At 43.1% G+C, this 20,524-nt stretch overlaps 1 protein-coding gene across 1 annotated transcript in view; it reads right to left on the bottom strand.

Annotated features, from left to right (window-relative positions):
• Window positions 1–20,524, bottom strand: part of RASAL3 (RAS protein activator like 3) — an 81,026-nt gene that overhangs the window by 59,356 nt on the left and 1,146 nt on the right. The window lies entirely within an intron of this gene.

The following is a 20,524-nucleotide window of genomic DNA, read 5'->3' as shown; positions in this document are numbered from 1 at the left end:
CATATACCATATGCATATCTGTTGGAGCATGGGTACTATGAGTGCTTCCATAAAAAGCCATGATGACATCTAGGAGAAGTTTGCTGATGATATCATAAAGATCAGGCTTGGAGCGTGGTGCATATTTCCCCAGCAATATTAAGGCGCGTTTGTTTGGTTGTTTTTGGTAAGGGTAGTTATGCCTTACACTTTAGAAGTTTACACTGAATGGTCACTTGGATTATTTTATTCACAGAGTGACGCACAATCACGAATGCTACACTGTGTTCAAGGTCACGGTATTTTTTTTTTTTTGTTTGTTTTTTTTTAAGTTGCACAGTCCATATTGTCTTTTATTGGTGTTTATTTATTTATTTTATAAAGTAAATGCACTATATAAGTTTCCTTTTTTTTTGAGGTTCACATTTCCTTTGGGAACCAATAGGAGGACTTGTTATTAAGGATCCGGAAATTTTCCATATTGGAATCAGAGATTGGAATGACTTACTTTTGGACACCAGTGACTTATTTTATCATTATATTTATTTATTTTTGATATATTTTTGAGTTTTACTTATTTTATGGTATTTCATTTTTTTTCACATTTTGCATTTGTAGGGTAATATGTTTCAGCATATTGGGGTATTATTGAGATAATTTACACTTTCAAGGGTGAAAGTTAGACTTTTTATGCTAGAGGGTTTAGTTTATTTATTTTTCAGATTTTTGTTTTGGATACCGTAGTTCTATATTTGCAGGTCCTGAACTGCTGCTGACATCACTGGTTCTGTGAGAGATCGTAATTTCTGGGTCCTGGATCACCGATAACATCATCAGTTCTGTGAGGGATTGTCATTGTTGGGTCCTCAGTCACTGATGATGTCACCGAGTATATATATAAATATTACCTCTTAAGCCTTGGTGTGTCGGAGGGTATGGTGCTCCAAGAGAGTCAATGGCACTAAGAATAGGGGACCTGAGCAACAGCGACTCCTTCGAGCGTAAGCACCACGCTGTCTTAGGGCATCTCCATGGAGGAATGGAGATACCTTTGGAGAGCAGCATTGTGAATCTGGGGAGAGGGCAATGTTAGATCAGAAACATTTAAAGCCAAACTTCAGCTAACACTTTATAAGCAGTTACAGAAACATTTCTTTTCCTTTTGGGATAAGGGTTTTGCATAATGAATACAATATAACTATTATAAGCACCCCTGTCAGTGTTAAATGGTTTGTCTCAGCCTTCTAACTGCCACTTTTGCTGGGCAGCTTGGTCTGTTAAGAAGTTGAAAAATAACAGATTTCACACTGGGGCGACTTGTTATGCAATTTGACAGTTCCAAATCGCATGACAAGTCACACCCTATTTGTACCACTGGAACCATTCCAATTGGTGCGACTCCGACTTTGGAAAAAAGGCTCCTGCATTATTTTTTGCATTTTCATGTGCAGCTTGCATAGACATCTGTGCATGAAGTTCAAGTGAAGTAGCACGATTCCAAAGTCACATTCAGTGTGAACCCGGGCTTAATGGCCAGATCAAAAGATGAAACAGAAAAGATCCTAGCTTAGTGTAAGATACACATCACTTTATCTCAGTGACTTACCGGTTTCGCAATTGCAATAGTCAAGGCAGCCTCAACTAGATTACATTCATGTGGTTTTATTAATGGTACGTATTTGATGCAAGTCCACATCAGGGTTCCAGTATAGTATTTTTTAACAGAGGTGTTATTTTTTTTTGTATCTTAATAACATTTATGTATAATAATATTGTAGCACTACCCCCGTCAGGGTTGCTTAGTAATTTTTGGGTTCCCTGTCAATCTGGACCTTGTTTTGAAAGCCCAAACACTGCTGAGACCACCGTACTCTTGTGACCACAATAAACCACAACTGTACAATGGACTCACACACTAGTTAGTATAAATCAATACAAAGTTTATATCGGCATTGAATGTAACTTGATCAAAAAGAACAGAATAACATGTATATATTCAGCAAAGATAATCATTTAAGTAAAAGTAACAGCATTCACAGTGAAATACCTGTAACTATTAGCAGGCCTGATTTCAGAAATAATCCCATACCTCCAATCTGAGGGGATTAGGTGTGCTGCCCTATGCACGCCGTTATTGGCTGCTACAGATGTCGATCACCGGGTCCCAGCCGGAGATTCCCCTCCGGCACCCAGCTATCGTGGAGTAACACTGACAGGGGAGAGACCTGTGTGTAAACACCTCAGGTCTCTCTCCTGCCAGAAGCAACATGCTGCTGTGTATTTCTCTCTTTTTTTTAGCAGAGTCATGTAGCAGAATACATGTTGGCCTAAATTTATGATGAAAATTTGATTTTTTAATATTTTTACTGGATATGTTTTACAGCAAAAAGTAAAAAATATTGTTTTTTTTTTCAAAATTCAAAAATACACATATATATAGTGAGCACTCCAAATTGTAAAAATGTAAATACTGAAAAAATAAATAAAACTAAAAAATATCCAGCTGCAATTGTACCAACCCAGGATATCCAGAACCCAGTAAATGCCAATCGATAAATAAATAGGTGCAGCGCTAAAATACAATATCAAATCAAGTATAAACACATATATATGCATATGGTGCTAGATTGCACCAAATATATAGAAACCGTCTGTAGTGTGAATATTCGTGAAAGCTTGACTCGAAATAGTCAGCAGAATAGGAAGTGAAATCCTCCTTCGTTGCTAATAGAAGTGACTCCGTGCTCCAAACATATAAATTGTGCACTCACCAGATGCACAAGGAAAATGTGCATTAAATATATAATCTCTGCAGGGTCTCCTTTAAGGTAGATCAGTCAGCCTGCCAGAAATATAGATCCTCTGTCCGGACACCAGCTCTCTAGTACAGCTCCTCTTCCTCTGGGGGTCTCACCGAGCAGATGGCTCAAAGCCAAGCCATATATGAAAAAAAGGCTTATAGTGTAGTATTTATAAAATGTCAAATTTATTGTGAGCACTTTGTTTGAAGTATATAGAATGAATAAAAAACATCCTCTGGTAATTGAGGGCAAAATGCTGTAATAAAAATGATACAGCATAAGAGAAAACTCAGGTGGTTGTATCAGCCACTATCTAAAATGGCTTCCGGACCTCACGTGTGGCTCCAGCGGCGTGACGTCACTGTGGTAGTGCTCCTTCTTAACGCGTTTTGTGCCATGGCACGTTATCAAAGGGCACACCCCTTTTCGAACGAAGGAGGATTTCACTTCCTATTCTGCTGACTATTTCGAGTCAAGCCTTCATGAATATTCACACTATAGACTGTTTCTATATATTTGGTGCAATCTAGCACTGTATGCATACATATGTTGTTATACTTGATTTGATATTGTATTTTAGCGCTGCGCCTATTTTTTTTTAAATTGTCATTTTTTTTATAGCGCAAAAAAAAAAAACGCACAGATGATCAAATACCACCCAAAGAAAGCTCTATTTGTTGTAAAAAAGGACATTAATTTTATTTATGTACAGCGTTGCATGACTACACAATTGTCAGTTAAAGTAACACAGCACCGCAACACAAAAAGTGGTTTGGTCAGGAAGGTGGTTAAATCCTTTGAAGGACAAGTGGTTAAGAATAGTATGGAGTCTTCTGCGCGCTTGCTGGGGCCCAGTTGGTATGAAGTTGAACTAGGGTATAGATGATAGTTCCTCAAGATGATAACACAAAGGATACTGAGGGAAAAGGGAAAAATTTAGTACTTCTTTTGATGGTAATGAATTAGTGCAAGGTCCACTTTAAGGCACTGAATAAAGGCAGATTTGAAATAAGGCGGTGTAACAATTTTCATAAGTGTCTTTGTAGCAAGAACAACTCTCTCTGGGTGTCAATGGCCAAAGGCAACAGTAGTAGATATCCCGTTCTGTGGGGAGGGTAAATTGTTGTTTCAGTTGGCACTGCTGTAAACTGGCGTGCAACTGACTGTGTGTCCTGCGATCAGCTTGGATGATGAGACTGTAATGCAGATGTATGCCAACAATGGCGGCTGGATGAACTAGGCCACAAACTTGGGCAACTATGTCTAATGTCCAGCGGTCTGTCTTTCTCTGCAGATGGGGGCCCCCACAGACTCTCTGATCTTGTTCCGGCATCTTGTCTGCTCTTCTGCTAACAGACTGGCTCGCTGGGCAGCTTGGAAAGGCTGATGATCAGCGGGCTCTTTTCTGCTCTTCCTCCATCTCTCCAACTCTCGCTCCACAGCCTAGTTCAGCACTCCAGCCATCAGCATACTTCCTTCTACCTTGATCTGTCCCTTCACACTTCCTGCTCAGTCTCCCAGCTTTGATATTTATATGCCCCCACCCACACACAAGCTCCTCTGGGAGATGTAGTTTCCTGGTGCACTGTTCTTCAGTAAAGTCCAGCAATTCAGCATACAAGTTCCACATGGTTATTCTTCAACATGTGGCTGCTACTGTTCTGAAGAACACTACCATCTTGTGTTGGCTTCAACATTCTGCATTAGACATTTATTGCAGGGTGTTACAATATATTTGTTAATAATGCTTTATATATACAGTCTATGAGTGGTGGAACTACCAGGGTTGCAAAAATCTCACTTACAACTGAGCCCTGGAGTTCCGCCACTGTAGGGGGACCCACTGCCTGCCACCTGCTGCTCGAAGATTCTTCTACTGAACACTCACAGGCACACAGTATCCATGCATCGGACCTTCAACCATTGAGTCAGCTGACCAGGGCCTGGCCGGTAGAGTGAAGGGGAAGAAGCTCTCCCTGGGGATAGGTGTGACACTTGAAGAAAGGAAGCCGGAGATACACTGAGATTGAGCAAGGAGGGGGAACCGAGACATCTGCAAGTGAGTGACACTGATCTCATCACTACCAACACTCATACCATCCCCCCCACCACCACCACTGCTGCCACTCATCCCATCCCCCCCCACCACTGCTGCCACTCATCCCATCCCGCACCACCACTGTTGCCAGGCATCCCATCCCACCACCACCACTGCCACTGATCCCATCCCCCCCACCAGTGCTTCCACTCACCTCGACCAACACCACCACCGTTGTCACTCCCCTCCCCCACCACCACCACCACTGCTGTCACTCCCCTCCCCCCCCCACCACCACCACTGCTACTCATCCCACCCCCCACCACCACTGCTGCCACTCATCCCATCCGCCACCACCACCACCGTTGGTGCTCATCCAACCCCCCCACCACCATTGCTGCCACTCACCCCATCCCCCACCACCGCTGCCACTCACCCAATCCCCCCCCCACCACTGCTATTCATCCCATTCCCCTTCCCACCACCGCTGCCACTCATCCCATACCCCCCCAACACCACCGCTGCCACTCATTCCATCCCACCACCACCGCTGTCATTCATTCCATCCTCTGCTAACAACTCCCCACCATGACCGATGCCACTCATCCCATCCCCCCCACCACCACTGATCCACTGATGCTACTCATCCTATCCCCCCTACCACTGCTGCCACTCATGCCATCCCCACCACCACCACCGCTGCCACTCATCCCGTCCCCCACCACCACTACCACTGCTGCCATTCATCCCATCCCCCCCTCTCACCACTGCTGCCACTCATCCCATCCCCCCACCCCCACCACCGCTGCCACTCACCCCATCCCCCCACCCCCACCACCGCTGCCACTCACCCCGTCCCCCCCACCACCTCCACCGCTGCCACTAATCCCATCCCCCACCACCACCACTGCTGGCACTCATCCAAACCCCTTATCACCACCATTGCTGCCACTCATCCCATCCCCCACCACCGCTGCCACTCATCCCATCCCCCCACCACCACTGCCACTCATCCCCCGGGCGTTACTACAGTGGTTGCAATTGCAGCCCAGCCCCATGCTCCAGTGGGGCCGTGTTTTAACCCACTATGACTAACTTCCAGAGGGGCAACAGTGTATTATAAATTATATTTATAAATATATATTATGACCCCCCAATCTGACTGACCCTGGGGGTATTAATACCCCATAATACTTTGTATATGACACCCCCATATGACAATAGAGTATTATATGTGAGCAGGGGGGTATGTACAGGGGTCACAATTGCGACCCAGCCCCATGCTCCAGGGGGCCCATGCATCACCCCTGTACACCTGGAAAGGAGGGGTGGCATATAGAGAAACTAATCTCCTCCATTTTCTTCCTGCAGCCACTGACAGCCTGCTTCTCCTCCTCTCCCTCCTGCAGGCATGAAAATTGAGGGGATTGGGGTTTCTCTATATGCTGCCCTCGCCACTCCTCCTATGCATGTCCTCATACCCCCAGGCCTCAGGATCAGTGGGAATGGCCCTTGCCAGGGGTCAGGGGGTGCAATTCATGGTTTCTTGCACCAGAGCCCTGAAAGTTCTAGTTACTCCTCTGCAGTTGTTGAATGAATTGTGATATTGTTACTCCATGTAGGATTTTCTATATTACTGTAGACTGGAACCTCTTTTGGAAAGGCTTTTCATTGCACTCTTTCATGTTTCTGTCTCAGGTGATAGATATTGGTGTTATATAACTCAACTGTATATATTTTGTTGGAGAACATGAGTGAAGACTCTTGACTGACCCTGTTTTAACTGTTGTCACTGAAATTTGCCTATCTGGTTGGCAGAGTGAAAGACTTTTCCTTTGGTTGAATATTGGTTTTGGAAGGATTCCATGTTAGAGAAAGTCTTCAGAAACCTCTTATCAGTTCATATGGCAATGAAATAAATGAGTCAGGCCTAGCTCAAGGAGTCTACCTGGTTCAGCTCATATGGTAACAAACTGAACCAGTGGTCTCTAAACTGGGGCCTGCAGGCTGGATACAGCCCTTTGCTTGCCTTTATCTCGCCCTTAGGGCACTATTCCTCCCTCTGATACGAGGCAGTATTCCTCCCATTTACACCAATGGTGTAACTGTTCATTCCCCTGACACCAAATGTGGGGCACTATTCCTCCCACTAAAACTACTGCCACTGGCAAGTCTGAAGGACGGGGTCTATATTTGAAGACCCTTGCGCTAAACCATCTTCCATTTGTATCAGCTATTCAGAGAGCTCATTCTTGTATTAACAATTTTTATTGGTTTTCAAATAAGTAAATTATAAACAGAACAGAGAGAAATATCGATGGCATGACTACATATAATCATGTCCAATAGAATCATACAAAGTCATACAAAGTCAGTGCAGAAACAATCAGGATCTTAGATTCGAGCCGGCAAAGAGGAAATGAAGGAATCCCACGGGAGCCAAATCAACTCAAATACAGCAGACAAACAATTATGTAAAGCAGTCAAATACTCCATCCGTCTTACTTCAGCAATAAGTTTGTACAAAGTCAGCAGTGTGGGGGGAGTAGAAGATAACCAACCCATAGGAATACTTCTCCTGGCCGCGGTCAGCACGTGAGCAGCAAGTTTTCTGGCTGGATTAGATAGACCCGGGAATGGCAAGCCCAGCAAAAAATGCAGAGGGTCAAAAGGGAGCGAGGCATGCAGCATTGATTGCAACAAGGAACGGACATCCTCCCAAAAAGGAACAATAGATTTACAAGTCCAAAAAATATGATAGAGAGAACCTGAATCCTTACCACAGCGCCAGCAGACAGGAGAAGCACTCGGGTTGAAAGCATGAAGAACCTCAGGTGTTTTGTACCATAACATCATAATCTTATAAATGTTTTCCTTAAAAACCACACAAACAGAAGATTTAGATGCATTTACCCAAATATTCTTCCACGTCAGTAAATCAATATCACGTTGTACAAACTGAGACCACCTACGCATGTAAAGGTGAGTTTCATTAGATAAAGGGGATGGAGAGCTCATTCTTGTAACACAGTTACAACTCTTATTCTGTGTCTGGTAAACTTTGCTTCTCTCTCTCTCTCTTTAATTTCTGGTACTCTATAATTATACAGGTCCTTACGGTAAGAAACTAAAGTCATGTAGACCACATTTTACACATTGAATTGAGAAAGTTGATTTATTTACAGATCACTCTAGTGCTTTAAAATCTTCTAAATAGACAGTCTCATCCAAAGTAGACACCTACAAGTAGTTCAGCTTTCTCCCAAAGTACCACCTGAGCCCTTGTCCAGAGAGCTCTGTTGTGCAAATCTCAGTTTTACCAAGGAGCCCAATACTTGGCCCTCCACCCAACCACTTCCGTGACTCCCCATTTGTCAGTAAGGCCTCAGCATAAATGAGTACACAACAACAGATTTGTCAGAAAACCTTTACTTTCCTTTAAGAATCAACATTTTCTATGGGACACTATACTACAAAATACTCCCACAAATGTGGGCCATTGATTGCAAACAAGATTTGTTCATCTACACACAAAAAAAGTATTTTTCCTAGCAAATTCATTCAAGACCTTGTTGCAAAAATGAATACACCTCAATGAAAGTCTTAGGAGCAACGCTAAATTTTAGACAACAAAATCCATATTAACAAGACTTCAACTACAGATGAGTCTAATTATTCATTAAACAGGTGTCCAGTAGACAGTTGATTATAAAAGGGCATTACTTAGCAAAGAAAACCCCTCCCATTTCATGCTGTCAGCAATGGCACCACATGGAATAGATGTGTCACAAGGCCTGACAAAGAAAATAATTTCTTCACACAAGAAAGGTGAAGGCTACAAGAAGATCAGCAAAGCTTTACTTATCAGTCAGAATACTGTTGCAAAACTGATACAAAAATTTAACAAAGATGGAACTGCAACCATCTCAAGAGACGTCCAATCCATCCATGGAAGTTAACACCTCAATAGGAGCGTCTTCTGATGAGAAGGGTTGAAGAAAATCGCCATGCAAGTTCACTGCAGTTAGCTAAAGAAGTTGAAAGCCAAATTAGGGTGATTGTCTCCCATGACACAATATGGCATACACTGCAGGAATTGCATTCATGGGCATCATCCACGAAGGAAGCCTTTCCTAAAGCCCATGCACAAAAAGCCCACCTAGAATTTGCCAGGGCCTGTGCTGAAAAAGAAGACTACAGGGACTCTGTACTCTGGAGTGATAAGACCAAGCAAAATGTTTTTGGAACTGATGGCATCGCAAAGGTGAGGAGTACAAAAAAAAAATGCATGGTGCCTACAGTGAAACATGGTGGTGGCAGTGTCCTTCTGTGGGGCTGCATGAGTGCTGCTGGTGTCGGAGAGCTGCATTTCATTGATGGTATAAAAAATTCACAAATGCACTGCTCTATATTGAAAGAGAAGATGCTGCCATCACTCCGTGCCCTCGGTCATTGTGCACTTTTCCAACATGACAATGATCCAAAATACACATCTATGGCCACTGTTGCATTTCTGAAGAAGAACAGGGTGAAAGTGATTCAGTGGCCAAGTAAGTCTCCTGATCTGAACCCAATACAACACCTATGGGGAATTCTGAAGAAACAAATTAAGCAGCATCACTCTCCATAAAGCATCCAGGCTCTATAAGAGGTCGTTCTTGAACAATGGATAAAGATAGATGTTGCAATATGTGATTGACTTGTTCATATCTAGAAGTCTTGGTGCTGTCCTTACAAATCATGGAGGTCATACAAAATACTAGACGCAGTAGTTTTTGTTGTGTGGTGTATTTAATTTTTCATCAACTAGTTTGAGTAAAACTGAGGATTTTGTAATCTAAGTTATATTATTAACCTTACTTTCATGTAATGAGCTAAACCAATGTTCTATAAAACTCAGTTTTGTCAAACTTTTGTAAATTGTTCTTGTGTTCATTGAGACATTGATTCAAATCTTACTTTTCAAAAGGGGTGTACTGATTTATACTGAGCACTGTATATAAGAAAGGGCAGAGCCAAGCACCATCTTCCTAGGTGATATTAAAGGTTAAACTAACACTGAACTTTAAAATATTTGTGATCTTATAGGGAACATATAGACTTGTTAATTGTAAGCAGTACGCTGACAAAATGTACCTTTTGCCTTGAATTCTTGTTGAAAAACATCAGTGCACTTCCTGGCATGTGTTAATGCATAGGCACTCCTGTTCTATAGTCTAATAACTGTATATGTGCAGGGTGAGGTCATCAAAGTCACTGTTGCTTGTGACTGCTAGTCTCATGAGATTTCAAGTGAGATCTAGTGGTATAAATAACCTGCGGTTCACTGTCCTAATAAGGGCTTGCTGGAGAGAAGGTTGCACCTGTGAACCTGCAATGCAAGGATCTCCATACTTCTTTCTAATTAACTCTACAGATTGGTGCTTTCTGAACTTATTAAAAACAACTCTACCAGTCAACAGATCACTAGTCATCAGGAGAACTGCTCTGACATTAGAAAGCAAAGCTCCACTACCAATATGGCCACCTCCATACAGAGACATAGTGTGAAAAAAGACATGTTAACTCAGTAATGCTGAAAAATCAGCTGCAGGTAGGCTACAGAGAATATAGGGGACTAGTTATTTGCCTTCTACATGCATTCTTTGGGTACAACTTCCACACTACAGATCCTCTTTAAGATGTTCATAAGACAGACAGCTTCAAGTTATGGGGCTCACAAGGCACTGTAGGAAATTATCAAATTGCTTTCAGGCACCTATTTGTGTCAGTATTAGGATGAAAGAAGCTCTTTGGGAGGTTTGACAGAGTACAGAATTGATTTAGGCCCAGTTTGATACAGTAACAATTCCTTAAATTCTTTAGGAAGTAGGTATTATATTTACATGTTTCCAAAGTTGCCCACTAAAAGGGGATTTTTTTACCCTTGTGTGGTTTCTCAGGAACTCTGTAACCTTCTAAATAGTATTTCCATGCTGGCTATTCTTTTTACATCCCAGGAAGAAGTAGTTCCACAAATTTTGGCTACAGTTATGATATCCTTTGTAGGAAAACACACCTAATGTAAACGTTTCAGGTGCAAACACTCTTAAATCAGCAGGTAAGTTACCATTACTAAACTTTACACTATTATTTGTGAACAACGGATGGTGCCCAAGGCCCCCACCGCTGGGATTGGAACAACCATTATATAATGTCATTTTAACATGTCTGCCCTGGCAATGTGACAACAATTCACACCCGCAGCCATGTAATTCCAATGATTAAAACCCCTTATACACTTCTTGTCTTCAAGGGATGGGATTATATAGTGCACCACTAAAAAAGTATTATTCTTAAATAAATGTCCCTATAAAAGTGCCTTGTATGTACCAAAATCACTCCTGTGGGTACGCTCTCACCTCAACGGATGGACTTTTGGATAAAAAAGTCTTATCCGCTTTAAAGCTGGGAACATAGCTATGACAGTGGAAATGACTGTTACGTGCAATGCACTCTAATCATTTTTCATATTTTTTTTGTGATGTACCAATTTTTAGGACACTTTATTAATGCTATATTTTTCACTTTGATACACAGCTGTTGCTTTTGAAATTTCACTCGACTGCACAATTGCAAAATTTTGAGTATAGCGATTTCACATATACTGGGCAGCACAGTGGCTAGATGGTCAGCACTTACGCCTGGCAGTACTAGGGTCGTCAGTTCAAATCCCAACCATGGCACCACCTGCCTGGAGTTTGCATGTTCTCCCTGTGCCTGCGTGGGTTTCCTCTGGGTACTTCGGTTTCCTCCTACACTCCAAGGACATGCTGTCTAAATTGGCCCCAGAATGTGTTTGTATGAATGTGAGTTAGGAACATTAGATTGTACACCCCTTGAGGGTTAGGGACTGATGTGAATGTACAATATATGTATGTAAAGCGCTGCGTAAATTGACGGCGCTATATAAGTACCTGTAATAATAAATAATATACTGTGTGTGTGTGTATATATTGTGGCAGTGCGGTATCCTGCCACGGTGGAAAGCACGATGGAGGCCCAGGATTCTCAACCTTACAGGTTGAGGGGCTCCAGGCAGATCTCCTAATGCAGAGAAAACTGGTTTATCAGTTTCCTCTTTGGTTGGTAAAGCCTGTTTTGGGACCTGTAGCCTGGAGATTTCTTAGAGATTTGGGAGGGATGAAATCTCCAATCCTGGGCCCATATTTTGGGAGCAGCCAGCGTGCTGATTGCACAGGTGTGTGCAGGCCTTTTAGGGGAAGCCAGGCCATGATTCTGGGCTCCACCCCGGCAGCTAGGAGTCAGGTGGGCTTCACCTAGGGGAGGTGGAAGCCAAAAGCAGCAAGGGGCTGCTAGAGACTAGCTGTGTGCTAGTGGCCAGCGGTGTGCAAGAGCTGTGTCTTGAAGAAGTCTGCAGGAGGCAGACATCAAGCGGAGTATAAGCCAGGAGGCTGAGTTTTGTGTGATGGTGGATACCCCTGCGTGGGAACCTCTTATGTTATTGAACTGTTTCATTTAAATAAAAGTGGGCTAAAAAGGCTCTTAAAGAAAGCGAGTAGCTGTGTGCGTTTAAAAGCTCTACCACGTTGAAGCGAGTTCCCACATATGGTGGAGGATGCGGGCAGAACTAGAGATCCCAGCAAGGAAGTAAGTTCATGTGTTGAACTGTGTTTGGTGCATGGCTCTGCACTATCTGTGTGTGCAGGTTAGGAGATCCTGCAAGAGAAAAGGAACTTTCCTTAAAGAGACAGTGCTCCATTGTGTTGCTGGACTGTGCAAAAGTGTTGTGGAGTGACTGCAAAGATGGGGCGGTCAAAACTCAAAAAAGAAGCAAGCTTTTCTGAAATGAGAGACAGAGCCCTGTGGCTGGAGGGGTTGTTACCACCAGAACAAGCCCCATACATGGCTGCGCAGAGTTTGCCACAGTGGGAAGTGCATGCTGTTGTCCCTGGCAATGCTGGTGAAAGGAAACCAGTTTTCTGTGTGCAGAGTATTAAGCCTGAAAGAGGATGCAGTGTTGGAAGTTCGGCCAAGATACTGCCGCAAGAGCGCTGTTTGCGGTGCAGTGAATGGGGGCACACTGTCTCCAAGTGCCCATTATCCCAGCTTCCAGTACAAGGTGACAGAACCAGACAAAGGTCTGGGTATGCAATTGGGAAGCCTGCTTGGAATTCTAGGAAGGAGCAGCAGGTTGCCCAGAAGTTTCAGAAGAATGTGGTTGCCCATAGCAACACATGTGACTTCAGGCCTGCGAACCCTGTGAGAGAAGTGTCGTCTGCAGAGGATTGTGGCAACGCAGAGATGAGAGTTCAGCGCCTCTGGAGGAACCCACAAAGTTCAGCTGGGAGAGTGCCATCTCCCATAGCAACAGGAGAAAGCCTGCCAACCAGGAGAAGGGGTTACAAGGGAGATGTGGTTCCTTATCCAAAGAAGCTTATCGGTGGAACCATACCCTGCCTGGAATGTGGTCAGTTTGGGCATGGTATCTTTACCTGCCCCAGATTATGGAATACCACTGATGAGGGTGCTACTGAGCAAAAGGCTTCATCTGCAAGCCCAGATTCATTTAAAATGTTGGCAGCTACCCCTAGCAACAGGGATCTGGTGTTACCTGCAGGGGGTGTAAGTTGGTCCGGAATGGCTGCAGTGTTGCCCCGTGACCACATGGGGAAGTCAGTCTGTGGAGACACCACAGAGGAGAGACAACGCACTCAAGTGAAGGCTATGACACCTGCTTCAGGAAATGGTAAGACTGTTTGTGGGACTGAGTCCAAGGAAGTGAGGGTGTGTCCTTCAGGGAGTTCCACAATACAGATGGACATGGACTGGCTGCTGTGTGCTACCCTGAGTAGTGGGGAGGCACAGGGAACAGCCCAACGATTAGCAGGACTAAATATGGAAAAGGACATGGGGACTCTGCAGGTGCCTGCTATAATCCAGCAGAAGGCTGGGGATGGTAACCTAGGGGTGACCAAAACTGCCATGGCACCGTGTTCCCTAGTGATAGGTGCTGCAGAGATGACCAGGGAAACCTCCCAGGAGCCCGCAGTGACGGAGCAGAGGATTTCCCAGGTCAGCTATGGAGCTGCAGTCATGTCTATAGGTAATGAGAATGCTGATGGTCATGCCAACAAAAGTGTTACTGTTGGTAAATGTAAGGTTACGGTTGGTGATGGGCTAGCACAGCTCACTAAGGATAACAGTGTTGATGTGAATATGATTGAAGATATGTTGTTGCCCTTGGCAACAGTATCCAAGGCTGCAAAGGTGTCCATGGAAACTTCCTGGGAGCTCTGTGTGTTGGAGCCAGAGGTTGCCTGGGACAACTATGTTGCTGCTCTGGACAAGAGAGTACTTGACACAAATGATGATTTAAATGCTAAAACTGAAATTTTTGAAAATGCTCATGGTGATAATGGGTTAACTGAGTCTGTCAGTACTGACAATATGTATGGAAGTGTTCCTGAGGTGAATGAAGCGCCATCAGAGTACGGTGGTGAAGGTGTGGTATTGCAACCTGTTGAGGTTAAAAATTTAGTGCCACAGTTTTGGTTGAACAAAAGTGATATATGTGATGTGTCTGCTGAGCCACTCTGTCCTGTGTCTCCTCCGGCAGTTGGTGCGGTACTGCGTAGTACCTCTGATTGGAGCGCAGAGAAAGTAGACTGGGACAGATGGGCTGAAAACCTGTTGGCTTTGTTGAAAGGGACCTCTGTTTCCAACAGTGGAGTGGACATGACTTCTGCTGTGCTAAATGGAGGGACTGCAGAGCGGCTTATAGACAAGGGCACACTTGCTGTTGCTGCAGATAATCTCCCTCCCGATATGGACGGGCCAAGTGAGATTGAGCACATAGCAGAGATCGTGCCCACAAACCACAAAGGATCCAGTGGTGTGGGAATGAATAGCGTGATCCCAAATGAGCCCGTGTTGGTGGAAGTGTCAGATGGCACACGTCAAGTGATTGGGGTCAGTAAACCAAATGTAGAATTATGTTATGATGGTCAGGTGTCAGGACAGTTGCTGGAAGAGGTTCATGTGCCAGTGGAGCTGGTGGATAGCGATGTTGCCATGGGAGACAACCACTCCCCGCTGTGCACTTGGTTTCCAGACACTGCCCTGCCAAACATTGAAATGAGTTCTGACAAAGGTGTGGATGTTTCTGACCATGAGGAAAAGTGCGATGCATTGGTAAATGGTAAATATGATGATTTGGAAAAGTGCGAGGCACTGGTAAATGTAGATCAGTTAGTTTCTGTGGGTGACCATAAGCCTAATGATGCACCTGAAGGTCATGAGGACATGCATGCGGATAACCCTGAAACATGTGATGTGGTGGGTAATGATGTGCTAGACACAGCTGAACTAAAAGCTGCAGCTGAATTAGGCCCCCTACAGGTTCAGGAGGGTACTCTGGGTAGAGAAACTTTAAATAGCTTATCTGCCCAGAGGGAAAACTTTAAGGAAGTGGATAATTTAAAGAGGTCCCCTGACATAAAAACATCTGAAGAGCAAGACAATCGGTCTGTCCTTCAGAAGGAGAGTAGGACATTGCGGTCATCTGAGAATGTCAGAGACAAAAGGAAGCATGCAGTGTACGGGGGGAAACCAACCGAGCTAGGTTTTGTCAGTAAGAGGATGCATGTACATAGAATGCAGAGAGGGACTAAGGGAACCCCAATAAAAGAGCCCACACTTTTTGTGTTTAAAAGCGTGACCCCTTCAAAGGTAAAGGGAAACCGGCAGTTGAGAGTGCAGCGTAGCTTTAATGTTATCCGACACCTAAAACTCAGGCGTCAACCTCATCCTCAGAAAGGTCCCAAGTTTTGGAAATTCCTTAATGGGAAGGTGACTTGGGTGGCCCCAAGGAAAATAGAAAGGCAACGCTTTTGGAAGCGAACCCGTAAAAAGGCGCAGTGTCTTTTTAGAGCCCTAGTCCGTGTAGTAGGAGAACACAGGGAAAGTTGCCTCGTAAGACAGGAAGGAAAGTTTCCCTTTGAAAGTGATGTCCGTCAGGAAGGGGCTCATATAGGTGAAAGCTGGCACAGAGGTGCCAAAGTAAAGAGTTTGGGCTTGTGTGTTCTGCCCCCTACGGGATCAAAACAAAGGGGGGGGATATGTGGCAGTGCGGTATCCTGCCACGGTGGAAAGCACGATGGAGGCCCAGGATTCTCAACCTTACAGGTTGAGGGGCTCCAGGCAGATCTCCTAATGCAGAGAAAACTGGTTTATCAGTTTCCTCTTTGGTTGGTAAAGCCTGTTTTGGGACCTGTAGCCTGGAGATTTCTTAGAGATTTGGGAGGGATGAAATCTCCAATCCTGGGCCCATATTTTGGGAGCAGCCAGCGTGCTGATTGCACAGGTGTGTGCAGGCCTTTTAGGGGAAGCCAGGCCATGATTCTGGGCTCCACCCCGGCAGCTAGGAGTCAGGTGGGCTTCACCTAGGGGAGGTGGAAGCCAAAAGCAGCAAGGGGCTGCTAGAGACTAGCTGTGTGCTAGTGGCCAGCGGTGTGCAAGAGCTGTGTCTTGAAGAAGTCTGCAGGAGGCAGACATCAAGCGGAGTATAAGCCAGGAGGCTGAGTTTTGTGTGATGGTGGATACCCCTGCGTGGGAACCTCTTATGTTATTGAACTGTTTCATTTAAATAAAAGTGGGCTAAAAAGGCTCTTAAAGAAAGCGAGTAGCTGTGTGCGTTTAAAAGCTCTACCACGTTGAAGCGAGTTCCCACAATATATATATATATATATATATAAATAAGTGTTGTACAATTTTAATTTATTTTATTATATTGTCAAGAGGTGGTACTTACCATTTAAAGTCCAATCAGCTGGTCAGGTGATTAATAGGCTAGCGCAAGGCATTTTTTATCAATATTCATAAGCGTGCTACACATGTGATTATAAATGCTGGGGTATGTTCCTGACACTCATTAAAACTGAAGAAACATCTTGGGTAAGCTATGCAAAAATACGGTATCCCCTCAACTAGCTAGAACCAAAATCCCCTATAGCATATGTGAACACTTTCACCCCAAAAGTGTAATAATCTGTGAGTAATAATATGCTAACTATAAAGAGTATAAATCCTCAATCATACACAATATACCAATCATGCAAAAGAAAATGTCCAAAATATAAAAATAAATAATGTCCTTCAAAAATATATACAGTCACTCTGTAAAAAAATTACCAAAAAACAATCTTCGTGTTGAAACCTTTCAGATGGCTCCTATGGCCAATAGAAAACCTCAAGATTTTTTGGGGGAATTTTTCACAGAGTGACTGTATATATTTTTGAAGGACATTATTTATTTTTATATTTTGGACATTTTCTTTTGCATGATTGGTATATTGTGTATGATTGAGGATTTATACTTTTTATAGTTAGCATATTATTACTCACAGATCTTGGGTAAGCTGCCAAATGTCTTCAACATTACAGAACAAGTTCAACTGAATCTGACTAACCAATACGCACTAAATAAAAGTGATAAAAGTCCACAGACCTCACTGGTACCCTAAACCAACTGTAATGAGCTTCATCCCTCCTGGAAAGTTTCAGAAAGAACTGAAAAAAAAATCTCAATCAGGAATAGTGTTAAAACAATGCAAAATGTTTTAATCACTTAGAAAAACTTGTTCTGATATGTTTAACCTATACTAATGATCATCACAAATCTATGTGGCATCAGGCTAGAAATCACGTTACATAGGGTTTCTTTCTATAATGCTGTCCAGAAACATGGTGATATATGGCTTTCCAGCACAGACAACATTATATACACCATAAAAAGATGTCTGAAAGCATTATGTTATTTGCATGTCAGAATTAGACCAAAGTGAACAGGAAACATGCTCAAATTTCCGCTACTGAAACCACACCGTGTCTATGGCAGAGCTGCTGACAAAGTATGTTTCCTCATCAAAACAGAAAGATACAGAGATGTTTAATGTGTTCTATCAGATACAGGCTTATTCTACCAAATAGCGTGCACAACTTAGAAACTTCTGGTTGTTATGAGAACTACAAATCCCAGCATTTACATCGCCTTCATATTTTTAAAATAAATACTATAATGTATTGTAACATATCCATTTTTACTTTCAGTGTACTTGTTTCATTTGTGTTTGTCACATTTTTGTCATCTTACAGTTCTGTAATTTAAAGCCAACCTCCACATAGATATAAAAGACACAGCTGAATCCTATTCTAAATGTGTTTAATACATAATTTAAGTCGATTTAGAAGATGTAGACCTACTGAATCACAAATAGTTTGCAAAAGCACTGTTCATCATATATAATAGCCATGAATTTTGTAATTAAAATACTTATTTTGACCTTTTTTCATCCTTTGTTGTATCTCAGGGCTGTTGATCTCCTGCAGTCTCCTTGCATTTGAAGTACACCATAATGTAAGCTTTCATATTCCTATTTCTTTAATGGTGATGACCAGTCTGAGACTACATTTACAATGTTTGAAGATCTGTTCGGGGTCTGTTTTTGTTAGAGTCAAGGCAGGTCAAATGCAGCTGAATTCAAATGCAAAATGCAGATTTCATCAACAAAGCCTGTCTTCAGAAACCGTGAATCTGGCCACACACCATTACCCTAGGTTCACATCTGTGCGGGTGGTGCAACTGCGGATCCGCACGAAAATCCGTGCAGCCGAACGAACCGCACAGAGAAATGCGGACCTGTGGGCAGGTGCCTTTAGTTCTAATGGCACGCCACCCACACTGGAAAACGCAACCATACTGGTAATCCAGGTTCCCGCGTGGGCTGCGTTATCCAAAGAAGTGCAAGGACTTCTTCCCTGCATGTCACAGGCACTGGAGTCCATTCAAATGAATGGGCTCTCGTGCCCATGCAAAACGTGGCCTGTATGGCCGCATAGATATGAACCAAGAGTTAGAGTTTGATCTGTCAGATTAATGAAATTCACCTGTGGTGTAGTGTCAAGGGACATAGCATTATTTTATATGCCTATAGGTAACTTTTGTTGATCTGAAAGATCAAAATCTGACTCTTACATAATTATTCAGGTTGAAAACAAAGACACAAGTCCATCTATTTGATCCAGGAAATATCCGATTGCCTCTCGGGGGATCAGGAATGAATTTTTTCTCCTGCAGGAGCAAATTGGATCATGTTTTGCTGGGTTTTTTTATCTTCCTCTGGATCAACTGTGGGTGTAGGGTTATGACGTTTGTCTTTTTTCAGCCATTCTAACTATGTACAGTAACTATGTAATTCAACCAATAGAAAAAAATGGAAAACCTCCATATAAATAACCTTATACCCAGATTTTATCCAGATTTGACCCAGAGGAAGGCAAAAGAAATCCATATAAAGCATGGTTCATTTTGCTGCAGGGGAAAAAATACATTAGTTTCTGATCTCCCAAAGGCAATCCATTGGATCAATAATCTCAATAGTCTCATAACTAATGCTAATACCCAGTTATATTTGTGTATTTAGGATTGTATCCAACTCTTTTTTAAAACAATCTACTGAGCTGGTCAAAACTAGTTTTTGAGAGAGTCAGTTTTACAATTTAACAACTCTTACTGTGAAGAAGCCTTTCCATATGTGGAGGTTCAATATTTTCCTCCAAACATAAAGAATGCTCCCTTTTCTTTTGTAATGACCTTAAAGTCAATAGCTCAACCCCAAGTTCTCTATATAGACCTCTTATCTAAATATACGTGGCTATCATGTCCTCCCTTCATCACTGTTTCTCAAGAGAGAATAAATTCACTTCAATCTTTCCTCATACCTGAACTTCTCCATGTTCCTTTTTAGTTTGGCTGCCCTTTTCTGCATTTTTTGTAGATCCTCCATATCCTTTTTGAATATCTAGCATTAAAGCAACTCTGTTCCTAAAATAAACCTGTATGATAAAGGAGTTCCCTGCAAAGAAAATTGAATATTCACTTCTGCTGCCCACACAGCTGTTCTCTGTAGCAGTGCATAGAAACCACAAGCTGAAGATCCCACAGGATCCAAACCCCCCAGGAATGTTGACTTCCTGGTCCCCCACTGCACTCTGTGGTTCCCCTTGCATGATTACAGCACAATAACTTGGGGACCAGCTGATCGAATGATGGGGAAATTCATATTTCCGTAATAAAGTTGGCTCACAATCAGGGGCAGACTGACAACTCATGGGGTTCCCAGGCAATAGGGGATCATGGGGCCCCTGTGTCCTTGCCCAAATTTAAAAAAGCCTATGAAAAAGGTACCAGGGGCATCTCATGGGGCCCACTACTGACCCCGGGCCCTTGGGCAGTGCCCGAGTTTCCAAATGATCAGTCCGCCCCTGCTCACAATATCCTGGTTACCTTAGCTGACTTCCTACCAAATGAATGTCATTACAAACTAGCCAAGTCTTTAAAAGGTTGTGTTGCTTGCAATGAGGGTTATCTATTTCTTTACACACAAGTCCAATATACTACAGATATAACTTGGAATATTCAGGCTCATCTCCATAGCTGCATCATGCATGCATCTGGTCTGATGGTCTGTGCCACACCACGTAAGTGAGTGGGACCTGTCCTTATTTAATTAAATGTTATACCTACAAATGTTTGTGTGATCTCTCTTTGCACATCTTGAATACAACCCCGCTAAAGTAAACTTTTACATAACTGTGATAAAACATGGAGACACTAAGGGCAATATTGGACTAGGAAACTAACACT

Source organism: Staurois parvus, unplaced genomic scaffold (assembly GCF_062004578.1).
Source record: "Staurois parvus isolate SC_StPar_1 unplaced genomic scaffold, SC_StPar_1.0 ptg001328l, whole genome shotgun sequence".
Lineage (NCBI taxonomy): Eukaryota > Metazoa > Chordata > Amphibia > Anura > Ranidae > Staurois > Staurois parvus.
This window is presented reverse-complemented; position numbering and strand designations above follow the sequence as displayed.